This window comes from Balaenoptera physalus (assembly GCF_965194825.1).
Source record: "Balaenoptera physalus genome assembly, chromosome: 16".
Lineage (NCBI taxonomy): Eukaryota > Metazoa > Chordata > Mammalia > Artiodactyla > Balaenopteridae > Balaenoptera > Balaenoptera physalus.
In genome coordinates, this window is record NC_138898.1 from 14,167,440 (window position 1) to 14,183,011 (window position 15,572).

Consider the following 15,572-nt stretch of genomic DNA (forward strand, 5'->3'; position numbering starts at 1 on the left):
CTTCCAGGGCTAGATTTCTAGAAGCCTTTGCTTCCATCTGGCTGATATAGCCAAACCTGGAATGTGTATGTCATGGGAAATTCACACAAATTACAGGGAATTTGTAAGTTTGGCTTCTCTCAGGGAGGTAGGACTGGCGAGAGTGCACAGGGCTCTTTCTTGTAGCCCGCACAAAACTTGATTCCGACATCTGGGCAGTAATAAGGGAGGAGGACAGAAGGTCAGCCTAAGAGGTGACCTTTATGGCTGGACCAGACCTCAGGCTGGATCATCCAGTTAGCGGGGATCCTCTCTTGCTCTTTTGTCCCCAAAGGTAATTCTCCTCTCTGGCTTCTTTCCCTTCCGAGTCACATTTAAGGCTGGAAAGTACTTAATTCTCCTGGACCCCAGAGCACACTGAGAATCCCTTGCATAAAGACAAGGATGCTGGCTTTGGTCTCAAGCGGGCCTGGGGCCAAATCCCCAACCAGGATGACTGTGGTTCAGCGTTCAGCTCCCCTACTTGCTGGGTACATGACCCTGGGTATTTAACCTCTCTGTACCTCAGTTTCCTTTTCTGCTAATGGGGTAGTGATGGTTGCAACCTCCTGCCCAGTGTTGTTGTGAGGCTTAACTAGGGCTCCGTGCTGTTAGCCTGAATTACTATTCCTGCCTTTGTTGTTATTGAGCCCTCTCTAGTGGTCATCTAGACCACTTCCCCACATTCTGACATGCTCCCAGCTCTCAGGCCCTTTGTATCAGACATGCTGCATCACAGAGAGACAGTCACCTGCTCCTGACTCTAGCGACGTAGGGTGGGGGAGGGCAGGCACTGGGGCAGTCCAGGAGCGGTGTTGAGGGCGGCTCAACTCTCCCAAGGGTGCGAGTCTGATCTGATGGGTTATTTAAATATTTTTACATCAAGAATGTATTAGCTAATGACCTATGCTAAGGAGCTCATCAACAACATGTGGACTAACTTCTCTGTTGAAGATTATATTCAGTTTGAAGATGCTGACTTGCCAGCACTTGAAAAAAAAAAAAAAAAGAAGCCAAAAGAATGGGTGCCAAAGATTACAGTACCTGAGCCTTTTCAAATGATGTTTAGAGAGCAGCAGAAAAGAGAACATGAAATCTGAATCAGATATTGAAATGGCACGCAAACTGCTCAAAAAACGAGAAGAATCAGAGTGTAAGAAAAACTTCCGAACCAACCCAGTTCCTGCGTTCATCTTTCTCCCCCTGTATCATGATATAGTCAAGCAAAATGAAGAACAGAGGAGGTCTATGAAGGAGAAAAACAAAGAAGTTCTTTTGGCCTCGCAAAAGCCGTTTAAGTTTATTGCAAGGGAGGAACAGAAGCAAGCAATTTGGGAAAAGCAGCTGAAAGACTTTTTCAAGTCTAAAAAGAAAACAAACCGATTTAAAGCCAGACCTATACCTCAATCTACTTATGGTTCAACTATCAATGGCAAGTTAACGGAAGAAGAGCTCTGTAGAAACATTAGGACGCAGCAGAGAACCCAAGACTTTTTACAGAATTCATCCCCTCTGCCTTGTAGTCTAGCTCGCAGAAGTTATGCTACAAGGAAGCCCAAGTGTCCTGATCAGGCTGAAAAGTCCAAGTGTAAACACAAGTTTAGGTGCCAGGCTGCTGATTCTGAAGAACTTCCTGAGAGATATCAGAAACATCACTCAGAACAGAAGCGTCCAAAATCCCTGACACTCTGTGAATCATCTGACCTTCATGCAGCCTCACATGCATCCACTAAAAGAGAGAAAATCTTGGCAGATATTGAAGCAGATGAAGAAAATTTAAAAGAAACACGTTGGCCTTATCTGTCTCCAAGGTGCAGGTCACCAGTAAGAAGTACAAATGCACAAAGCCTGTGCCTTGTGGCTTCAACCCTTCCATGCCCACGGTGTCCTCCAGGGGAAGAGAACAAGCCACAAGAAAGAGTGAAAAGGAAAGGATGAGAGACTACCGACGAGAACTAGAAGAAAGAGAAGAAAAATTAAAAAACAGGCCGCTGCTATTTGAAAGAGTTGCTCAGAAAAATGCAAGAATGGCAGCAGAAAAGCATTATTCTAACACCTTAAAGGAACTAGGAATATCTGATGAGTTTGTTTCAGAGAAAGGCCAAAGTGGAAACATATTTGAGTACTTCAGCAATCAAAAGATGAAAAGTTTCACTGAAGATAAAGAAAGCTTTAATGAAGAAGAAAAAATAGAAGAGAGAGAGGATGGGGAAGAAAATTATCTTACTGATACCAACAGCCAAGATTCTTGCAAGGTAACAGGTGAAGGCGATGAAGGGAGTGGAGAGGAGAATTGTGTTGAAGAATAAAACTGAATCAGTCAGCAGGGTCTCCTCTCTGTGCCCCTGCTGTTATTGGCAGCATCGGGGGTCAGAAGCTGCACTTGTGGTGTTAAGGACATCTATGGGAACCCGTCTGACACGCGCAGGTCTCTTGAGCAAAGTCCTCATGTAGCCCGAAAAGGCCGAATCCAGCTGATGGGTGATTTCGTCAGTTAGAGTCAGGCTTTGTCTATTCAGTTTTTAAAATCACTACCTATGGTCTGTTTGCAACTTTGATCTTATTTCTATTTTTAAAAAGTGTTTGAGAATCACAGCTGTCACAAACTGATTGGGTATAAGAATATACATTATTTCATCATTCTGGGTGGAAAAAATTGCTTAGCATTGAGAGCAGAGGGGAGTATTGGCCTTTGGTGAATTGTTTGAAAAAAACGTTCTAGAAAGCATGAATCAGTAAATATTTTTAAATTGTAAAAAAAAAAAAGAATGTATTAGCACAGTGGCTGTTCAAGAAACATTGACTGAGCACCTTGTGAGTGCCAGGCCCCTTGTGAGTGATCTAAGTGCTGGAGACAAAGCAGTGAACAAGACGCAGTCCCTGTGTGGCACGTACAGCCTAGCTTGGAGAGACGTGGAAAAATGAATAAACAGACAATGAAATACACCATCTAATAGCAGGTAGAGAAGTGCTATGAAAAAACGATGAAACAATTTAAGAGATAGAAGAATGAGATGGGGAAAAGGTAGGCGCTCTACGCAGGACAGGGAAAGCGTCGCTGGGGACTGACATCCAAATAAAGCAAGCCAGCCTTGGAGACGGTTAAGGAAAGGGCTCTCCAGGCGGTGGAACCAGCAGCTGCAAAGGCCGGGAGGCAGGGCGATCTTTGTCCCGTTGGAGGAACAGCAAGCAGACCGAGTGTCGCTGGAGCTCAGTGGGTGATGGGCAGTGTGGCAGGAAATGAGGCCTGGGAGAGAGAGAGTTGGGGCCAGCTCAGGTATTTAAATGGAAGAGTGAGTGAAGAGGTATTTAAATAGTGATTTCGAACAGTAATCTTTAAAATCATTACCAATAGAGCCATTTCTGGGGTCGCCTTTCCAACCCCCAGTGTGGTGTCTTCTTTCTGGGCTCTGATACTTCTCTCTGGCCCCCACCATCCATAACTAGCCCCCTGCCCCTCACCCCCAGCTCCTTACACAATTCTCTCTCCCACACTGGCTGGCTTTGGCAGAGACTCAGACCTCCAGCTCGGCCTGGTCAGCAGGAAGTCACCCTCGGCTCTGATTCTGAGTAGAATCCTAACCCCCCCGGGCTGGGTATTTCCTTTGGTCGGATGAATAAACTCAAGAGAAGGGGGTTGTAGAGACCACTGAGGGAAGAAATCAACAGGGTCTTGTGAGCAGGGCAAGGTGAGGGAGTCCCCCAAACTTCTCCACCAGAAAGATATTGGGGCGATAAAGATGCCTCTTTGGGTTCTAAATCCACCATGTCTCTTCCCCCAGGACCTTCCTCCCTCCTTCAGGTCACTGGGACCCCGAGGCCAGGGGACATCTGGAGTCCATTAGAATGGCATCAATCCCACACGGGGATGTTTTGACTGGACCCTTGGATGGATTTCTTGTACATTAACAGTGTTTATTTTCCAATAAAGATTCTGAAGTCAAGATTGCTGCCCTGGCCTCTTCTAAGGGGGGGAGAGGAGCCGGAAAGCCTGCCCTGCTGACCCAAGGGTCCTTGGGTCTTCCAATGAGGATGGTGGAAGCTTCGAGATGTGGTATATCACCTTGTAGGTGGTCAGAACCCAAGATTGAGTCCAACCCTCTCATGATACGTAGTCTCTGTTGTAGCTATTCAGCGGTGCCCCTGCAACACAAACAGCCACAGACAATACAGAAACCAAGCAACAGGGCTGTGTGTCGATAAAACTTTATTTGTAAAAACAGAGGGGCCACAGTTTGCTGACCTCTGCCTTGTGGTATCTCTATGCTTCCCAAAAGATCTGGGGCATGGTATGTGATCAATAAATATTTATGATCAATAAATATTTGCTGATTTGATGAATGAATCTTGCTGTTCAGGAGCTCTGAGACCTTGAGCAAGTCACTGCCTCTTTCTGAGTCTCCATTTCCTCATTTGTAGAACAAAGAGGTTGTACCAGATGAGTTGTGATAGTCTATGAGAGTAAACCCACGGTATTTCTGCATTATTTTCTAATCTTAAAAAAGTGTCGTGTGTGTGTGTGTGTGTTCTGCAGGGATTTATACATTTTCTTGGTGCCCTTCTTTGATCAACTTCCTAACGCTATTTCTTTAACTAAAAGGTCTGGTCATAAATTACCGTGGGCCTCTGACCTTCACAGTTCACAAGGGGACAACTGAGCCACCTTCCTGGCCTCTGGTCTATCTTCCACAGCGATGTATTATCAGGACTTCGAGTCATAAGTGACAAAAACGTAAGTGACTAACGCATAAAGAAAATTTATTGGCTCATGAAACTAAAAAGGCCATGTATAATATGGCTTCTAGCACATTCCAGCATGAAACTGTGAGGAGTCTGAGATCTCTACATTCAAATCTGGCCTTCCAGACATATTTGTCAAGGTAGGAGGAAAAAAAAAAGTGCTTAGCTTTGTTTTTACCTTTTCCATATTAGGCATGGGGTATGTAGGCCTCCATTTATACTCTTGTCCTGGGGCCCACAGATGAGCTGAAACTGGATGAGCCGGCCCTTGGCCACTGCGGATGGCCCGAGAAAGGCTGCCAATGGCTCTGGCTGGGGGCCGGGCAGCAGGTGGCTTAGCAGCGCTCTCTAAAAAGGGACTCAAAAGAAAGTCTAAGTCTCGGGGTTATTGTGAGAAGCGAGTGAGATAACGTGTGCGAGCGGGCTTTGAGAAATCCTAGACAACGTCAGGAACTATTATTATTACTGGAAGTGATTAGAGACGGACGTGGTTTCATCACCCTCCTGAGAGATGCTGCCTGAAACCCAGAGGATTCTGGGAAACGCCTGACCCAAGGTGAACAGAGAAGGGCTGTGTGCAGACGGGAGATAAAGCAATGGGCTTAATGTGGCGGGAAATCTTAGGAGCTCCGTAAATATTTAGCTTGCCAACCAGATGTCAGCAGAGCTCTACCTGTGCTAGAAAGTTCTGGAAAAGGCAAGTCGAGTGCCCTGGTATCTAGCCTGAACCTCTCAGAAAAGGAAGGGGTCTTCTCTTTGCTGTCCTGCCCCCCATCCCTGGGAAATCATGATCCAGATAGAGGCTTGGAGCTGTGTGCAGAGGTATGTGGAGAATAGTGCAGACAGAGGAGAGAAGACAGATAGAGGTGGAGGAGGGGGGAAGAGAAGAGGGGAGAAGAGGGTGACCAGAGGGAGCAGAGTGGAGATTCCTAGAACTTTAGAGCTGGAAGGGAGTCCACAGATCCTGCCCAACCCCCCAGGAAGTGGATGCTCAGAGAGGTCGAGCAGCCTGCCCAAGGTCACACAGCTAAGCATTGGCCTCCGAAAAGAAAGTCACCAAGGGAGAGTGGTCTGTGGCAAGTGAGAGATGGGGGTGGTCAGAAGACTGCAAAACTACTCCAAACAGACCCCCAGCCCCAGGGTCAGCCAAGCTGGGGGTGGGGTGGAGTGGAAAGGAACGAGGGCAGGAGCTAACAATTACGAAGCACCTGGCCCGTGCCAACCTCCACGCTGGGCTCTTTTATTACTGACGGAGCGCTGTCCTTCGATTATTCTTGGTCCACAAACTCAGGTAAGTTTTTGCTTTTTTTTAATTAAGCAACTTGTCTTTGGTCTCCAGAGAACTGTAGGGAAAGCCAAACTCAGTCCTTCTTGGTGCACCCATCCAAGTCCTGTGCAAATATCCTGTGGTCTGGGATAGCTTGCGTCATGGGAGGCCATTCTCACCCATCCACAGTCCCCTCCTGATGAGGCGTCTTGTTCCCATACGGTCCCTTCGGGACAGGAAGTCCCAACCACTCACGCGAAGGTTAAGGTACAAAACCTTTGGTAAGATTACGGCCTAAATTCCCCAGGTGTACTTCGCAGCCATCAGCTCTAAGGGGCAGAGGTCAAGGGCACAGACTCTGGAGCCAGGTCATGGGGGTTCAAATCATAGCTCTACCACTTATTAGCTGTGCAAACTTGGCAACTGGCTTAACCTCTCTGTGCCTCTCTAGGAAATGGAGATAAAAAGTTATGGTGAGCAGTGAATGAGTGAAACCATTTAAGGTACTTAGGATAAGGCCTGGCATAGAGTATGCACTCAATAAATGGCAGCTGGTACTAGCAAATGTCCCTTTTCTCCTTCTTTTTCCTTGGCCTCAGAGGACTCTCTTCTCTCTCCTCATCCTCTGGGATACTTAGCAATGGGTGGTCCCACTGGGCTAATATGGATAAGAATACAGAGCCACTGGGAGGACCTCATGGCATGATGCACGTGAAGGGTTTAGCATGGCGCTTCATATGCTTTGCTAACATTTTCATATTTATTATGATCACTGTTGTGATTCTGGTAACCTCCACAGTGGCACTCAGAAGCACCTGCCCTAGTACAGGAGAAAGTGCACAGCAGAAGTGCAGGGGTAACTGGGTATATGACACTGAGTGGCTGGCGCAGAGGAGGTGGAAGAGGGTAGGTAGGGTGGGGTGGGAGGCAGGGAAGGGGGTGGGGGAGGATCTAACTCTCCTGGCCTCCCAGACTCCGGCCCTGCCTTTGCCAGCTACTGGCCCTCCCTGGCCTCAGCTGGCCTTACCTCTTGCCAGACTGGACCCCCCAGCTGGCTTGCTTGGCCCCCGGTATCTCTCTGATCCTCTTCTCTCTACCCTCCCCTTGGACTGCTGCTTCTCACTTGACCAGATTGTCTATGACCTTGGCCAAAGCTCTTGAGCCAAACCAGATTCCAGGTTCTGGTGTTATTACACCCATTTGACAGGTCAGGAAACCCAGGCCCACACGAGGGGCCGTGATTTGTCCTGGATCCCATAGTGAGGCAGGGGCAGGATGCAGACTCCAGTCTCCCACATCCCAACCCCACATTGCTTGCCCTTTCTGGCAAGAGAGGCTGCCTGGGTGATGGGTGAACGCCCAGAGTCTAGACCAGTGGGTCTCACTGATGATACTGCCCTTCAGAGAACATCTGGCAATGTCTGGAGAGGTTTTGGTTGTCACACCTGGGGGACAGGGGTGCCACTGGCGTCTAGTAGGTAGAGAAAAGGAATGCTACTTAAACGTCCTACAATGCACAGGACAGCCACCCCTCCCCCTACAAAGAGTTATCCGGCCCCAAATGACAATAGTGCCAAAGCTGAGAAACTCTGGTCTAGATTCACATGCAGCTTTAAACCTTGCACCCATGATTTAACCCCAAGTTCCTCTAATGTAAAATGGTGATAATAACACCACCAAGCTTGTAGAATTCAGGGAGGATTAAATGACCTAATGCATGTAATGAGCCAAACCTGGTGGTTGGTGGAAAGTGAGTTTACTCTAATAAATGGGGGTGCAGGGGTGGGGATAGAGGAACCGTGCACCAGTGGGGTTGGCTCCTGACAGCGTCCCGTAACTAAACTCCAGGACGTGCAAAGGAAGACCACAATCTCCCGAACCAAACCCAAGTGGCACACTTGTGTCTAATAGAATTTTGAGTTCCTCCCCACCCCCTGCCATCAGCATTTGAGAATTTGAGTGTTAATTTAAAAGGAGAAACTGCATTACCTGTTCACCACGCAGATCTGAACTTCCATTTTAATTTGCCTTCATTATCTCTCTTTCTTATTAAGAACGGTAAATCTGTTTTGTGTTTTCATTATTCCATTAGCTGGAGGAAGCTCATCAGTAATGTGGGGGGACTGCCAACATAAATAGCACAATTTTCATGCAGGGGAGGCAATAATTGACTTAAATCGCTATTCTGTGGAGGCTGCAGCTCACAATTAGAGAAAGCGGCATGATTTAAAAACGAGTTAGAATTGATTGGATTTCAGGGGAAACCAGGTTTGGAATGTGTTAATTGCATTCCGCCTCAACACCAGGTCTAAATGAAGCAGCCAGAGATTTAGGGAAATAACAAAATCTTCTCTAGAAATGGCCCCAAATTGCTTAATAGCATAGGAAAGATCTGATTAAGATGGAGGGCTAATGGCCTGCTGTATTTCGGGGTGACAGGCTGAATTCTTACCTTAGAAACTGCTCCAGAGAAGAAGTAACATACATCAGTCTGTTGTATGGCCTGGCTGAGTTTGGGGAGCAAATATCAGTGGCACCTCCTTCCTGTTAGAACCTAGGTCTGACTACGTGCTACCTTTGCTCAAAGCCCACCAGTGGCTTTCATCTCATTCCAGGAAAAGCTTCGTCCTTACAATGGCGTGCCAGACTCTATGTGATCCGTCCTGTAAACTTGCTGACCTCCTCACTCACCAGGGTGACCAAGGTCCTTCATTGGCCCCTGCCTATGTCTCTACTCTCATCTTGTCTCTCACTGTTTTTCCTCCCACTCAGCCACCCAGAATTACTGAAAGATCCCTGATGGTCCCATGCTCTGCTGTGCCCCAGAACCTTTGCCTATGTTGTCCCTGCCTCACTCACCTGGTTAATTCCTAAACTGTATGCAGAGCTTACTTGGTTCATGCCCCTCTTCTCCTTTACTCTTTTCTCTTAAAGTTCCTAGAAATTCAGAGAAAAAGAATTAGTGGAAAACTTGTTTTATGTGATTAGCTACCCAAGCACCCCCCAGGTTACTGGACCTTTCCTCTCATCCCTTCTACATACAGAAATGGGAACAGACATGTTTGTATACAATGATTCTGCTTCCTGGTCACAGCTTATTGGTCCAAAGGTGGCCTTGGATCCAAATTGGACTAATCAGAGTTCTTCCCTGGGAATTTGGAATGTGACCTAAGGATTTGAATCTCAACCTGGATGCATTTTTATGTCTTTCTCTTTTGCACTCTCTTTTTCTTTCTTTATCCTTTTGCTTAATTTCCTCTTTATACATAATTTTACATGTGTTAGTGTGCATTTTTTAGTACAGTACTTGGTTCCCTTGTTCCTATTTCCTCCCACTTTCACCTGCATCACCCCTGTAACCAAACGTGAGGTTAACCCAAGTTAACAACCCATAATGTATCATTTCAAAATACCCTGATTTATCCTTATATTTTTATCTATGTTTATATTTATGTGATACATGCAAATATATACAAATGGTTGGGATTTTTTCCGACTAGTCTTTGTTTTACAAAAATGGGATCTGCACACTCTTTTCTGCACCTTGTTCTTTTTCTCTTACTTAAGAATATTTCATAGAAATCTGTCCAGGTCAACTGATAAAGCGCTTCATTCTTGCAAATGGTGGCATGTTGGTCTGGGTTGAGGATACACCAGAAGGAATGGCTATTATTCTCTGAGTAGAAGCAGAGAAAGTGTATCTAAACATAGAGAAGGAAGCAGGGACTCAGAGAGAAACAGCAAGACAGATGTCTTCTGCGTTTGAGCTGGCATAGACCTCACCTGCCACGAGCCTTCAGATCCGGGAGACCCCACAGCTTCTTTATGAGAAAGTGGCCCTGTCTGGGTTTAAGCCAACTCAGTGGGTATCAATTGGTTGTAACAGAGTCTTAACTAATACAGGTGAACTAGGCCTGATGCTTTATGACTATTTGGGGCTCGTTTGGACCTTGGGTGGTGAGAGTGGGATTAGCCAACTCCTCAGTTAATGACATGTTATCATAATTGGTCCAGACAAGTCCCAGCCCTTGACTGACTTGTTCATTTTTGTGTCTATTCACTTTTAGTCCATCCTCCACTTTCACCTCCTACCACTGTCAGCTGTCAGATGTGCTTTTGTCTTTTATTCTGTATTGATTATGCTTAAAATATGCAAGCATTGCTTTGTGAGTATGAATTTTAAAATGATATATGTGGCATTATGGGATAGACTACTTTCCCTCTTTTCGTTTGCTTTGTTTTTTACCCCAGGCTCAGAGCGCTGGGTCAGTCATCCTCCTCTGCTCTCACATTATCATCCTTGGTTATGCAAGGTCCAGGTCTTGTTCTAGAAATCCATTTAGTGCCTCCCATCTCCATTCCCCACTCCCTTTCCTCCCTTTGGCATGTTTGAATGTACCCTGTTTGTATGCGTGTTTTTGCAAAACATGTGTGATTGCTTTGTGTGCGTCTATTTCCAACTTCTGTAAATGGTACTGCAGCGTGATTTTAGACCTCTCTGTGTTGCTGTGTGCACATCTGGGGCATTGTTTGTAACTGTCTCATAATCTTCCTTGGTGTGTATCTGGCATATTTTCCTTACTGTCAAAGAATAATTCAGAGACATTTAGTTAGTTAGTTGCCTGCTGTTTAATTCCCACATGAGGAAGACTCACATTCGTAGAGGGCTTCAAGGAACAAAGGCAAAAATGGAATTTGTAAGAGAGAGGAAAGAAAACAAACTGCAGGCAGACTGGAAACAGTGAATCTTGTTTATGAGAAAGAATCTCGCAAGAAACAGTGAATCTTGTTTTTGCAGGGGCAGTGAGACATGGATTATCTGGCATCTAGTGAAGAGGTTGGTTTTGGTTTTTTTTTCTTTTTTCTTTTCTTTTCTTTTTGTTTTTTGGCTGTGCCACACGGCATATGGGATCTTAGTTCCCCGACTAGGGATCGAACCCGTGCCCCCTGCAGTGGAAGCATGGAGTCTTAACCACTGGACCTCCAGGGAAGTCCCGACGTCGGTTTGAAATTGTCATTGAATTGTCAACTAGAGGAAGCAAAGAGCCATTTTGGCTGCTCGTGGATTTTCTGAAAACCTGGAGAGTATGATTGTGGAGTACCTGTGACAGGCTGTCTCTGACCTCGAGCATCTTTCCATCAGCACCTCCGTCCTGTATGGCGGGGCGGCCACCATCCTCCCACAGTCACCGGGGAGGAACACTCAGGTCCCATCTCCTCAAGCCATGCTGACACATATATCCAAACATGCGTGTCCTGTACCAGAACCTCACTCGACTATGCATTCTCAATAGGTGTGATTCTTCCCCATGGGGGCAAGAATTGAGTCTTGTGGGGGCTGGAAAAATATAACTCTTTTAAAACTTTGTGATAAAATATACATGGCACAAATTTACCATCTTAACCATTTTTAAGCATACAGTTCAGTGGCATTAAGTACATCACATTATTGCCCTACCATCACCACCATCTCCAGAACCCTCTTTATTTGGTAAAACTGAAACTGAATTCCCTGGTGGTCCAGTGGTTAGAACTCCACACTTCCACTGCAAGGGGCACGGGTTCGATCCCTGGTTGGGGAACAAAGATCCAGCAAGCTGCATGGCACAGCCAAAAAAAAAAACAAACCCTGGAACTCTATACCCATTAAACAATAACTCCCCACTTGCTCTCCCTCCAGCTCCTGGCAACTACCCTTCTACTTCCTGTCTCTATGAATCTGACAGCTCTAGGTACGTCATATAAGTGGAATCATACAGCATTTGTTTTTCTGTGACTGGTTTATTTCACTTAGCATAATGTCCTCGAGGTTCATCCGTGTTGTAGCCTGTGTCTGAATTCCCTTCCTCTTTAAGGCGGAGTAATATTCCATTGTAGGTCTAGACCACATTTTGTTTATCCATTCATCTGTCGATGGATGCTTAAACATTTTAACTCTTTTTATGTATAAAGCACAGCTATACCTACAGCACATAAACTCATTAGTATACACAGTATCCCTGTGGTATTAAAATTTCACGGGGGTGGGCACTTAGGAAAAATGCCCCAAAAGGCTCCTTAGGGAATAATAATGACTATGGACATTTGGACCAGATAATTCTCTGATGTGGAGACCGTCCTATGCACTGTAGGATGTTTAGCAGCGTCCCTGGCCTCTACCCATTAGATGCCAGTAGCACCCCCCTGCCCACAATTATCACAGCCAAAAACATCTCCAGACATTGCCACGTGTCCCCTAGGGTACAAGACTGTCCTGGTTGAGGATCCCTGCTCCGGGCTTTCGCCGTGGGGCAGGTTGCCCTGTCCGAGAGCATGTACACACTTACGTTCTCGGAGTGCTGCCACGTGGCTCTCCGAGTGGCCATCCTCCGGCCAGCAGAGCCGAGCATCGCTGTTGGGGAGAAAGCTTTGCAGAGGAGCCTGGCCAAGGCGTACGGTGGCCCCGAGGCTGGAGGGCAGAAGCCTCACCGAGTTGGGCACAAAAAGCCAGGACTTCTTGGCACAGAGTCCCTGTGGCCTCTGGGTCACCTTTCCCAGCTGTGTGCCCAGGGCCGGCCAGGGCACTCTTCCTGTTCCTGGGTGTCAGGCTCCAGAGGGCGCCTTGAATGGACAAAGCTCAGGTGTTTCCTTCTAACAATACCTCGCCACTCCTCCCCAGCCACTTTCTCACCCTTTCTGAGCACACCCGCCCTTCCACACCCCCGGGTCTTTGTAAATATACATTCATTCCTTTAACGGACAAGTATTTATTAAGCACCTTTTAGGTGCCAAGTACGGTGCTCGGCTCTGAGATATGATTGTGAATAAGACCGGCCAGCTCCCCACCCCAGCCCCACCCAAGAGATTTCAGAAGCCTGTGGGCGCTCGGACGGCTGCACCCCATCCAACTTGGGCAGTCAGGGGAGGAATTCTAGAGAAGGGACGTTGAACCTGACATCTCTGGTGTGAGTCTGCTTCCACACCCTCTGAATAACAGCGACAATTATAGCGACAATGGTGTCACCCTTGGTTGACTACTTACCATCTGTTGCCACTTCTTTTTCCACCTTCCAGTGGGTCCCTGCTCGCTGGAGGAGAAGCCAGGGTCCTTGGCGACTTCTAAATTCGTACATCATCTGCCACTGACCTCCAGTTTCTCCTAACTCATCTTCTAGCACTTTGTTTTCAGCCACTCTGATCTTTCAAAAAATCACTTGCTGATCTTTCGAACATGTGAAGCATGCTTCTGCTGCAGCGTCTCTGCACGTACGTTTCAGGTCCCCCGCGACACGCCCCTTTCCTCACCTCCATCAGGTGAGGTGCTCAATTGTCACCTTCTTGTCATTCTATCCACCATCATAATCCTTCTTGCCAATTCCTGTCTGGGAGCACTGCTTTATTTTTCCTCCTTCCTGCTCAACCCTCTCTATCATATCCCATGTTATATGTATTTATGTATGTATCCTGTTTGTCTGTCTCTCCCTGTAGAAATTAGGTTCCAGAAGAGCCGGGATTTATGGATCACGTACCCTGATGTACTCCCAGCGTTTGCCACAAAGCCTGGCACATAGTAAGTGCTCAGGAAATGTGTCTAATCAATGAATTGCATGTCCTCCTCACAAAAGCCCTAGGAGTTCAATCAATACTTCTTAAAATTTAACATGCACACAAATCACTTGGAGATCTTGTGAAAACACAGATTCTGGATCGGTGGGTCTGGGCTGCGGTCCAAGGTCCTGCATTTCTACAGACTCCCAGGCAATGCTCTGCTGCTGGTCCTCTGCCACATTTTGAGCATCAAGGACTCAGCTACGATGACCGGCATCTATGCTACAGATGAGTAAAACCAGCTCAGAGAGGTTAATTACATCGCTAAAGGCACCCAGCTTTGAGAGGTAGGCTGGGTTTGAAGTCTGTCTGACTCTCAGATGTTAATGGATCACTCTATCATACTGCAGACCCCAAAGTGGGAAAGTGTCCCCCAGGTGCTTGCAAAACAGAACTTTCCCTGAACACTCCACGTGAGGATATTGTGGGTACCAACTCAGGACCAGCACAGTGAGGCCTGTCATGTGTGTGGTGTGACCCCCAGCCTGAACTGGGATACTTTGCTCTCTCTCCAGGCTCTCTGTAAGCTCTCTCTTGTGCTGGGATTTGGGGTGTGTGCGTGTGTGGGTGTGTGTGTGTTGGGAACCTTCCAGAGAACTTTCTTGGCTTATTGATCATGAAGGGAGCTCTCTCCAGGCCTAAACTTGCACTTGGTTGAGTGTAAGCTGGTAAACTTGATAAGCAACTTGGGGAGGAGGGGCACATTTTCAGCATCATCTCCTCAGAAGGTCAAGGGCCTTGATCTTCTCCCTTTTACTGGTTCCCAGAGCTCCATCGGAAACCCCGGAGAGGAAGGCAAAGCTGGCCTCTAGTGCAGAGCCTTCTGTTTCCTTCGTTCTGTCTAAACTCAATATCGTAGAGACTTTTCAATGAGACGCTCTCACATTCCCGCTCAGCTCTTACCGCCGGCTGATTTCCGAGGCCGCTGTTCCCAAATCTAACCAGCTTCTCCCACGATCAAAGCACAGTCTCTCTCGCTCGGTCAGATCTGTACCACAGCCCGCCTCCCGCCCGGCACCCACCCCAGCCGCCGAACTCCTGGGCCATCACTGCTTTTCCATTCCCTCCAATATCGACGCCAGCCGAGCTCTCACCGTAGACCCAAGAACAGGATTCTAGTTCTGGTTTCTCTCACGAGCAGGCCCGTGGTTAAAGGCAGGTGAAGTCTGGAAGATTTGAGAGGTCATAAACTCAATGCCTAGCGGAGCTAGGCAGGTAATGTAAATAGCAAAGGTGGGTTAGGTGGGAGGGTGGTCCTGGGAGAGCTCGGGTCAAGCTTCTACAAAGGCAGCAGAGGCCACAGCTCCACGTGAGGGGAAGCCCTGTGTGACCAGATCTAAACTTCTGTGTGAACACATATTTACATGAGCTCTCCCGATGGTTAAAGTTTGCAGGGGTCAAGTCAGCAGGCGTGACACCCAAGTTCAACCCACGAGGTCCACCAGTTTGCAATCTTGGCTTAGAAAGCTGAGGATATGGAAGCTAAGAGAGATCTGTGTCAGTCAGGGTCTGAGGAAGAAATGGGGACATAATTAAAGAGGGTCCTTCGAAGGGAGGTTTCTATTTATTATACAAAGCTGGGCAGGGTGGAGGGAAGCCAGAAGGCATGGTGCCCCTGACATAGGGGTTCTCTTGTCACCCCAAGGCCTGGAGACATGAGGGGAAGAGAAGGGACGGGAACCTGGATGGAGAGCCGTGTGCAGAGGCCACTTCGCAGGGCCATGACCTTGGGTAGGCGGAGGCAGAGTAGAGCTCCTGACCTCACTCTCACGTCTCCCTCCCATCCTGCTAAACCTCCCTGTTGGCCAAATCCAACCAGATCCCACCCAGCTGTGGGAGCCCATTGGCAGAGCCCATGCAGGTGGGCCTCTTGGGCAGAGAGTAAGGTGGACCAAGGTGACGTCAGCTTAAGACCCCATGCCATGGTCACACCTGGCAATTAGCATAGCCAAGGCCATGC

At 47.4% G+C, this 15,572-nt stretch overlaps 1 pseudogene across 1 annotated transcript; it reads left to right on the forward strand.

The window, feature by feature from the left end:
• The first annotated feature begins 713 nt into the window (after positions 1–713).
• Positions 714–10,137, forward strand: LOC309645000 (protein FAM161A pseudogene; annotated as a pseudogene). The gene is made up of 2 exons (XR_014268633.1): positions 714–3,323; positions 3,801–10,137. The product of XR_014268633.1 is annotated as a protein FAM161A pseudogene (transcript).
• The last annotated feature ends 5,435 nt before the right edge of the window (positions 10,138–15,572 follow it).